The following is a 9,629-nucleotide window of genomic DNA, read 5'->3' on the forward strand; positions in this document are numbered from 1 at the left end:
TGCTTACAATCCCAACACTCAGTTTTGTTCATATTTTGGTATATGCACATATATGGTATTTTCTTCCACCCCCCTCACCTTTGAGCAAAGTGATTTTTAAACAATATCCTGAAATTTTCCCATATGTTTATATGAAAATTAAATATATTTAATATACAAAGGTTATATTAGTGGACTACGCTGAAGTTGATGAGCTGAATTAGTTGATTTGGGTGGGTTATTATCAAATAATTATATTTGAGAAAAGATTTAGTGACTAAGAGTTTTTTCTCTCTTTAAAATGTTCATTGTGTATGTGTAAGTTTGAACAAGGTTGGAAGCACACTGTACGTAGTTTTAATATAACTGCACTCTCCTACTTTTTCATTGTGTATGTGTAAGTTTGAACAGGGTTGGAAGCATACTGTAAGTAGTTTTAATATAACTACACTCTACATTTTGCTGTCACCAAAATCTTTCCCCAGGTGACTCTTCCTAAACATTATTTTTAACGGCCATGTAGTGTTAATTATGTTCTATAACTTAACCCTAATTTATTTAATTCTCGGTGTTTATTTAGTTTATTTAATTCTTGGTGTTTATTGTTCCTTTCTGTAACCCACACAGCGTCTATCTCCTCTGTAATAGTTGGGGCTTGCTTAGATTGATTGTGATTATCTCTTTAATGTCCTTCATTTCATTTACCATCCAGAGATCTTGTTTTTGGTTTTTCTTTATAAGTCACCGCAAAGATCTAACCCTTGAAAATATGTTCCCCATCTGTGTTCCACTTTTGTTGTTGTCATTGTTAGGTTGCCTTTAATCCTCATTTTCTTTAAAAATCTGAAGTTGGAGTGTAGAGTCAGCTCCATCTTTTCATGTTTCCCTTTGTGATCTCTTTCATCACATTTAAGAAGCCAGAGAAAGCTTCCTCTCACCTCGGGATTTAACAAGCATTCATAAATAGATGAATATTCCATTCTGTACCCGCCTCGTTTCAATGGCCTGCTTTTTATTTTTTAATCTTCACATGCTTTATCCCTTTGGAACTAGTTTTGTAGAGTAGCGTCTACCTATAAGCCATGTTCTTCGCTCTATAAAGAAATGTACAGCCTTCGTAACCCTGTACAGAGTCCCAGCTCAAAGGCAGTGGGTTTGTTTGGCATCTTGGATAAGCAGCTCAGCCCTTGTCCGGTGAGCAACATCCATCAAGTAGCCTCTTCCTTCCCCGCCTGCGCTTTGTGAGCCCCGCTTCTGACATAGTTGCTGCACACACAGCAGCATCGTTGCAGAAGTCTCTGCCATCCTTAGGAACCCACCTCAGCACGATTCCTTTGTTGACATGCTTTGTGTCTTCTTAATTGCTATTACCTCCCCCCCCAGCCCCCACCACTGACGAACTTCAGAGTAAATTGGAAGCTGTAAGAAAATTCTCCTGAAATGTTCATCAACATTAGATGGAACTAATCATTGCAGATAGATTCCATTTCAGCATTCTAGCCTCCCAATCTGAAACACCTCCTCGTGAGGTTAAATCCGTTCTCTCTCTCAGTGAAGGCCATGCTTGTCTTCAAAATAACGTCCTTCTAATTAAGGTGATTCTTCGATCATCCCATGATTGTGACTGCCAGGCTGCTGCTATCCCTCCCAGCCCTCAGCCCCACGGCATCTTCAAACTGACCATTGCTGTTATCATAGAGAGAACAAACTGGCTGCTTAGCTCAGTGGTTAGAGTGTGTTGCTAATAGAAAGAACAGTGAGTAATTTGGGAATATTTGTTATGGCCCCGGGACTTTACTGGGCAGTCTCATGAATTCCAATAGTTCCTCAATTGGTTCTTTTGGGATTTCTAGGTATACAATCACATTTCTTGCAAATAAGGATGGATTTGACTTCTCCTGGCCCAAATACATACTTGCATACCTCTTTCCTACAGCAGTTAGTAACGTGGGCTCGGGCTCGGGCTCAGGCTCCGGTCTGGTCACCAAGCCCAGTCACCTCTTCTGGTCACTTCAGCAAGCTAGTTAACCTCTGCATGTGTCTTGGTTTTGTTCTTTGTAAAAGAGACACGCTAACAGCGTCTTCCCCCTGAGGTGGTTGCAAGAGTCTAATGTACATGCAAAGCGTCTGCCGTGTAGAGCCTGCTCAATCCATACTTAGTCGTAGTGGCCGTCGTCGTCGTAATAGTAGTACATAGGCTGAAAATTCCAGAACGCTTTCTAAAATAAGGTGACCACAGACCCTCCTGCGGCTCTCAGTTAATTGTTCACCTATTTTTTTCATTAGGAAAATGCAGATTATTGGTGTAGGAGGGATACTCTTTCTTCTATCAAGATGACCTCCTTGTCTTTTTACTTGATCAACTTTGATAAAATCAGGAATGAGCATTCCGTTTCATCAGATGCATTTTTGGCACTTGGTCAGCATCTTTTACATTTGACTTATCAATGTCACACGCCTGAGTTGCCCGTCGTAATCGAGAGTTACTTTTGCGCCACACGGGCTTGAGTTTGGCACTTGACTCTTTTTGCTGGGAGGTACATTTCTCCACCTCTCCAACCTTGCCTCCCCACCCGAGGCAGTGAAGACCACGTCTACTCTTCTACATCGAGGCCTTTAAACCTCACGGCAAATGCTCCAGCCCCGTCTCCACTTCGATATTTCACAGTCGCCCTGGAGTAGCTTTTTAATATCAGCGGATGTTTGCCTCTGGATTCGTGCGCTCGATGAGCCTGGCGGGTCCCGGGCCAGGAGAGTTTTCCTGATTTCTCGGTGGGACGAAGCAGCTTGTAGACGGTATCGCTGGGGTCTTCCTCAAACGTGAGCGAGGCCCTGGGCATCGTTGTTGAGAGGATGGCTCAGGCAAGACTTCCCTTCTCTCAATCACGACAGCAGACGTTTATTAAACGTGTACCACTACATGCAACTAGTTATAATCATTGCTCCGTAGACCCCGCCCCGGCTCATCTTCAGAAGTGGGCCTCCTTTGTGCTTATCTGATCTCGTCCTGAGAATTACCTCTGATTATCCCCACATTACAGATAAGGCAAGTGAGGCTTTAAGAAATTCAATAACTGGCCCAAGCCCGGGCTGAGAAGAGCCTGGAATGTGAGGCCCGGCGCCCTAGCTCCATGTCTCCTTGCCTTTCGGGGCAGGAAGTATGCTGCTTGCCAAATTTCTTCCCTTTTTGTTGGAATAATATGTAAAGCAGTGACCAATCCAACCATTCTCAGATGTCGAACTTACTGATCTCAAGGACACTCAACATGTTGTGCAAGCATCATGCCTTCTTATTGCTTGGGTTTCTTTGGGGTTTGCTTAAAGTTTCTATGTCTCACGGAATCCAGGTTACTCCTTTAATATTTTTCTAGGAAATGATTCATTCAATTGCATTATCATGAAAACAACCCCAGGTGGTGGTTGCTCCCTCCTCTGCGTCTGCAGTTCTTGTCCGTCGTGGGGCGTGCAGCGGGTGTGCGCGCCCTCCTGTTGGTGGTGATTCGGAAGGACACGGGGCCCGAGAGGAGGAAAGTCTAGCAATATGGAGACCGGGTGATATTGCAAAGTGGAATTCTTTACATTTTCTCTGCAAAACCTTGCATTGTTATCTCACTCGGCCTCCTTGTTTCCTTCTCCTCCTCGGAGTCTTTTGGGAACGGAATGTGTAGGGTTAGAAAGAGCCTGAGAGGCACTTTGCCATGTTCCCAAATTTACCAGAGCCTAGAAAGGACCCCTGTGGCATCATGGGTTAAACACTGGGCTGCTAACCGCCAAGTCAGCGGTTCGACCCCACCACCCCTTCTACAGGAGAAAGATGAGGCAGTCTGCTTCCAGTAAAGACTTGCCACCTCAGAAACCCGATGGAGAGCGTCTACCCTGTTCCGTGGGGGCAGTCGGCGTCAAAATGAACCTGACGGCAGTGAGGTTTGGGTTTGAGAGAGGCCACCCCGTTAGCAATGACGGAGCCAGGTGCAGAAGCTGGAGTTCCTGCCTGCCCCCCTCGTTCCCTTTCCACCCCACCAGCTGTCTGTGTTATAACTCAACGTCTTACTCTCAAAATAAGAAAATAATTTTTAAAAAGCAAAAGATATTTTAGAGTGATGTCATTTGAAAAGGTTGATCAAGTCAGCTTGACACGGGTGGTTATCTTCACCGGTAGTATCTTCATCTAAATCTGGCATCTTAATCCACATTAGAGTCATAGAAATCATCTCTGAAATCTCTTCTTCTAACGGCATCAGGAAGGAAAGGGGCTTCACCTCCGCTGCCCTGCTGCACCTCTGAGACAGGCCAGCAGACAGCCCCTTCATCCCGGGGGGAGGGAAGCACCGTCAGATGGAATCCAGCCCTGCCTAGGGGCTCGGGAGCCCAGCCAGCTGTGAAACAGCAGAACAGATAAATGCTCCCAGCAATCTGATGTTCCTGTGAGGCCAGGCCCCTGCAAGCCACTGCGTTCGTGTGCGGCTGGATCCCAAATCTGGATCCCAAATCCAGCGCCAGGGAAGAGGGCAGGACGGCCCAGGAGCTCTTTTTCACAACATAAGTACCTGAAGTTGCTCAGTTCCCGGCTTCGTGTGCGTGCGTGCGTGCGTGTACGCGCGTGTGTGCACAAATGAGCAGATGTGTCTGCAGACCATCTGACCCGCAATCTGCAATCAGACCCCAAGGAGCAACCTGCGCATGGAGCTGAGAGGCCAATCAGCCTCCTAAGTCAGGAAAGCCGCCACAATGTTCATGCCTCATCCTGTCTGGGGTCTGATCTCCAAAGTGCACGCAGAACGAATGCAGTAGTTTCCTGAAATAGACCAACCCAAATTTGTAATAGCTTTTCGGGGCTTGTCAACAACCTGGTGGAGGGTTTCAGGGTTGAACAAGACCCAACACCGAGCCCTTCCCAAGACACTGAATCACGGAGCAGACACCAGCAGCATCGCTCACTGAGCCTACACAGGCGGCCGGCACCCCCCTGTGGGGCCGATGCTTCATCCTACAGAAGTAGAAACAGGGGCTCTGAGAAGTTACCTAGTTCACAGCTACCAAGGGTCAGACTTGGGGGTCCACCTTTGGGTTTGTGTGGCTCCAAATTTCTGTGCTCCAAACTGCTCTCCCTTGACACAGCTGCGGTGTCCTTTGGCTCAGTGAGACATTCATGATGCATCAAATCGATGGACGTGCCGCCGATGCAGTTTTGTATGCAAAGAGCAGAAAGAAGATACTGGTTTCTAAACCAACAGAACTTTTCCTTAACACTGTGATTGTCCAATGGAGGCAAACCCCACTGCCAAGGGGGTTGGGGGCATTTGGGAACGCACGGGGGTCATTTCTGGTCACCTTGGGGGCCTCCATGACCTGATACGTTGGTGGAGTCCCAGGAGGCTAAATGTGCAAACTGTTTGCAGGCAATGAGGTCAGACCCTTCCCGGGACAGAGTGAAATCGAGGTGATTTAAAAGGATGCTACAAAACACGGGGGTGAAAATTCATCAATGCCTTCAGAGCCCAGTCCGGAAATGAGAGTGCTGGTCCCATCTGGCTGTTGTGAGGTGCTGGCGCGTGCACTTGGACTAGAGTGGCCCCACGTGGCACAATGGAACTGCGCCATGGGGTTCGTGGCTGTCGTCTTGGTGGAAGCGGATCACCAGGGCTTTCTCCCGCAGAGCCACGGCGTGGGTTTCAACCACTGATCTTCCCGTTAACAATCGACGGCTTCCCTAGTGCGTGCCACTGGATAAGTGTTTCGCATCATTCTGATCCACAGTGACCCTACAGGACAGAGGGGACGAGCCTCCTGGGGTGTCCACAGCTGTATGTGGCTCTTTACTGGACCAGAGTAGCAGGCTCTTCTCTGGCCGAGGGGCTGGCTGGTGGCTTTGACTCTCTGGGCTTCCTGTTAGCAGCTGCATGCTCAGCCACTGTGCCCCTAGGGCTGCTTTTATAGAAGCTTCCAAAGAAAGCCAAGCTCACTGCCATCCAGTCGATGCCGACTCGCGGCGGCCCTCTAGGACAGGGTACAGCTGCCCCGTGAGTTTCCGAGACTGTAACTGTTCATGGGAGTGGAAGGCCCCATCGTTTGCCATTGGAGAGGCCGATGGTTTCGAACTGCTGACCTTGCCTATCACACACAGCCCAATCAGTAACCACCACGGTGCACCCAAGGTGCCTTTTACAGGAGCTTTGGGAGTCTAAATCCAAATATTGAGGGCACACCGTGAAACAAAAGCCATCGCCGCTCCGAGTATGGCCTGTGGGCTTCCATACGTGGCCCTTCCCTGTGGGCCTCCATACGTGGCCCTTCCCGGAAGTCTTTGCTGAGTTGGAAACGTGTTGCCTGCATGTTATGTGAAGAGGGAAAGCGACTGAGCACACTCCTCAGTATGATCCCATGTTTTAAAACGATGCAGATGCATGCACACACATACACACAGGTCCAAGACACGCAATTAAGAAATGTATTACACGTTTCTAAAAGAATATGCTATAAGATCTGGGGTGGTTTTCATAGTTTTTATTCTCCTACCATGAGTATCAGGAACACTGATGGTCCAGTGGGTTAAGAGTTGGGCTGCTAACTGCAAGGTCAGCAGTTTGAAACCCCCGGCTGCTCCAAGAAAGAAAGATGAGGCTTTCTGCCTCAAAAACACACAGGGGCAGTTCCACCCTGTCCTATCCGGCTACTGTGAGTCAGGATTGACTCAGTGATAGTGAGTTTTCCGCGTGGTGCAGTGGTTCAGTGTCTGGCTGTTAACCACATTGGGGGCAGGGGGGGAAGGGAGAGGTTGAGCCCACTCGCTACCCCATGGGAGAAAAATGTGCCAATCTGCTTCTGCCAAAATGACAGCCTTACCTGAAGGGCAACCTAACCACATGGAACAACGCGTGAACAAAGTGGGCTACAGGCCAGCCCCAGTCAGAGCCAAACTGACACACACACCCTAGAAGTACATGCTGCAACCCTAAACCTGCAGGTGGGGGAGAGGGGCTGGCCTGCCACACACACATGGAAGCAAGCCAAGAAAGAAAAGGAGAGGGCGAGGGACTGGACCCCATCTCGGCACACCAAGCCCTGAGGACGACGCCCCTGCATGGAGCTGCTAAGGCACAGAGAGGACTGCAGGGCCAACAACTGCTCGACATGATGTCCCCTCCCTGGACCCTACTGCAACAGAGGACTGTACGGGGAACACACGGCAGGGAGTGAGTCTGGTCTGACCACCCCACAGCGGTGCCAACCAAGAAGGGAACATAACAGATCAGCAACAGGAGCAAAGCCAAGCCACAAACCCCTGAGGAACCCCCAAAATAGACTTCAAGCCAGGGAAGACAGTTCCTGGAACCCCCCGGTACCAATGAGGAGATAGTCATAAAGGTCAAAGAACAGACCTGGAATTATGTATGCTTTTCAGGGTTTTTTGTTTTGATTCGGTTTTTTGCTAGTTTTTGTTGTTGTTTTTTCTCTTTTTATTCAATCTTTTTATTTCCTTTGTTTTGTCTTTGTTGTTGTTGTTTTGCCTACCAATATAAGGTAGCCATGGGAAGCAAGCCCCAGGAGACAGCAGTGGGACTGAAGGTTCTGGAGGGACCTGGTGGGGTGGGCGGCACAGGGGGAAAGAAGCGGTGAGCAAACACACCTCAGACAAGGGAACAACTAGGGAGTTAAAAGCAACAATGAGGAGGATGTAGAGGCAGAGATCCCAGTGGTGTTGGAGCAACAGCAGTCTAGCTGAGAAGAATTACTAAGAGGCAGAAGTAGGGCAAGTGTGATGGTGGGGCAGGAGGAAGGTAAAAGGAAACAGGAAAGAGCTAGGAAGCAAAGCTATGGATAGAGGTGTAAACATAGGCGTGCACTTATGTAAATGCATTAATTCATAAAAATAGAGGTATTGGCCTATGTATATTTATATGGTGATGCATTGAGGAAGTGGACTGACTTGGGGCCTCTGCTCAAGCCCTCCCTTAATGCAAGAACACTTTGTTCTAGCAACCTATCATTCTATGATGCTCACCCTCCCGACACGATCGCTAAAGACAAAATGGGTGCGCAGCAAAAATGGTGAAGAAAATGGATGGTGCCCAGCTATCAAAAGATACAGCATCTGGGGTCTTAAAGGCTTGAAGTTAAATAAGCAGCCATCTAGCAGAGAAGCAACAAGCCCACATGGAAGAATCACACCAGCCTGTGTGATCATGAGGTGTTGACAGGATTGGGTAATAGGCACCAGAAGACCCAAAACAGCAACAACAACAAATATATATTGTTGAAAACGAGCAGATTTGGAGCAGAGACCCCAAATCCATCTGTAGACAATAGGACATCCCCTCACAGAAGGGTCACAGGGAAGGGATGAGTCAATCAGGTGCAGTATAGCACCAATGAAACACACAATATTCCTCTGGTTTTTTGAGGCTTTCTCTCCCCTCCCCACCTCCCCCCTCACAATCTTGACCCCAGTTCTGCCTTTCATGTCTGGCTAGACTGGAGCATGTATACTGGAACAGATAAGAGCTCACAACACACGGAATCCAGGTCAGATAAACGCCCCAGGAACAGTAATGGAAGGAGCAGTACCAGGAGCGTAGGGAGAAAATGGGAGAGGAGAAGAGAAAGGAGGAACCAATCGCAAGGATCAACACATAATTCTCCCCTGCCCCAGGGGGATGAACAACAGAAAGGTGGGTGAAGGAGACAGTAGTTGGTTTAAGATAGGAAAATAATAATAACTTATAATTTATCGAGGGTTCACAAGGATGGAAGGGGGATGGGAGGGAAAAGAGAGGAGCTGACACCAAGGGCTCAAATAGAAAGTAAATGTTTTGAGAATGATGATGGCAACAAATGTGCTTGACACAATGGATGGATGTATTGATTGTGATCAAAGTTGTATGAGTCCCCAATAATATGATGTTTAAAAAATACACAACAACAAAAAAGTTTGAAATAGAAAAAAAAGTAAGTAAATGCTTAGAAAATGATGATGGCAACATATGTACAAATATGCTTGATACAATTGATGTACGAAATGTTATAAGAACTGTAAGAGCCCTCAATAAAATGATTTTTTTTAAATTAGGGCCTTGGTAACCCAATGGGACAGTTCTGAAATAATAGTTCTAGTCATCAGTAACCAATAACTACACGGCTGTGACATTTTTACTAAACAAAGGGGAAATTCCCTCACTCACGGCCATCCAGTCGATGCTGACTCATAGGGACACTTTGGGACAGGTAGAACTGCCCTGTGCATTTCTGAGACTGCAACTCTTAACAGAGGTAGAAAGCCTCGTCTTTCTCTTGTAGAGTGGCTGGGAATTTCGAACTGCTGACCTTGCGGTTAGCAGCCCACACCAGGTAACTGCCACACCACCAGGGCTCCTCGAACAAAAGGGAAAGGGAATCTTAAAAACATATGAGCTTAGAGTGTGGCGTCATCAGACCACCACGTCGCAGGGGACCAGCAGGGTACTCAAAGACTCCCAGCTGAGAGCTTGAGAAATCAGGATCTGTAAAGAAGCTTTATTTTAGAAGGACCTTACTAGGAAGACAGCAGCTCAAACCCACCAGTTGCTCTGCAGGAGCAGGCTGTAACAGTCTGCTTCCATGAAATTCAACGCCTTCTTGGAAACCCTATGGGGCCGTTCATCTCTGCCCTATAG

This window comes from Echinops telfairi, unplaced genomic scaffold (assembly GCF_000313985.2).
Source record: "Echinops telfairi isolate 266 unplaced genomic scaffold, ASM31398v2 ScPeMD7_7424;HRSCAF=8462, whole genome shotgun sequence".
Lineage (NCBI taxonomy): Eukaryota > Metazoa > Chordata > Mammalia > Afrosoricida > Tenrecidae > Echinops > Echinops telfairi.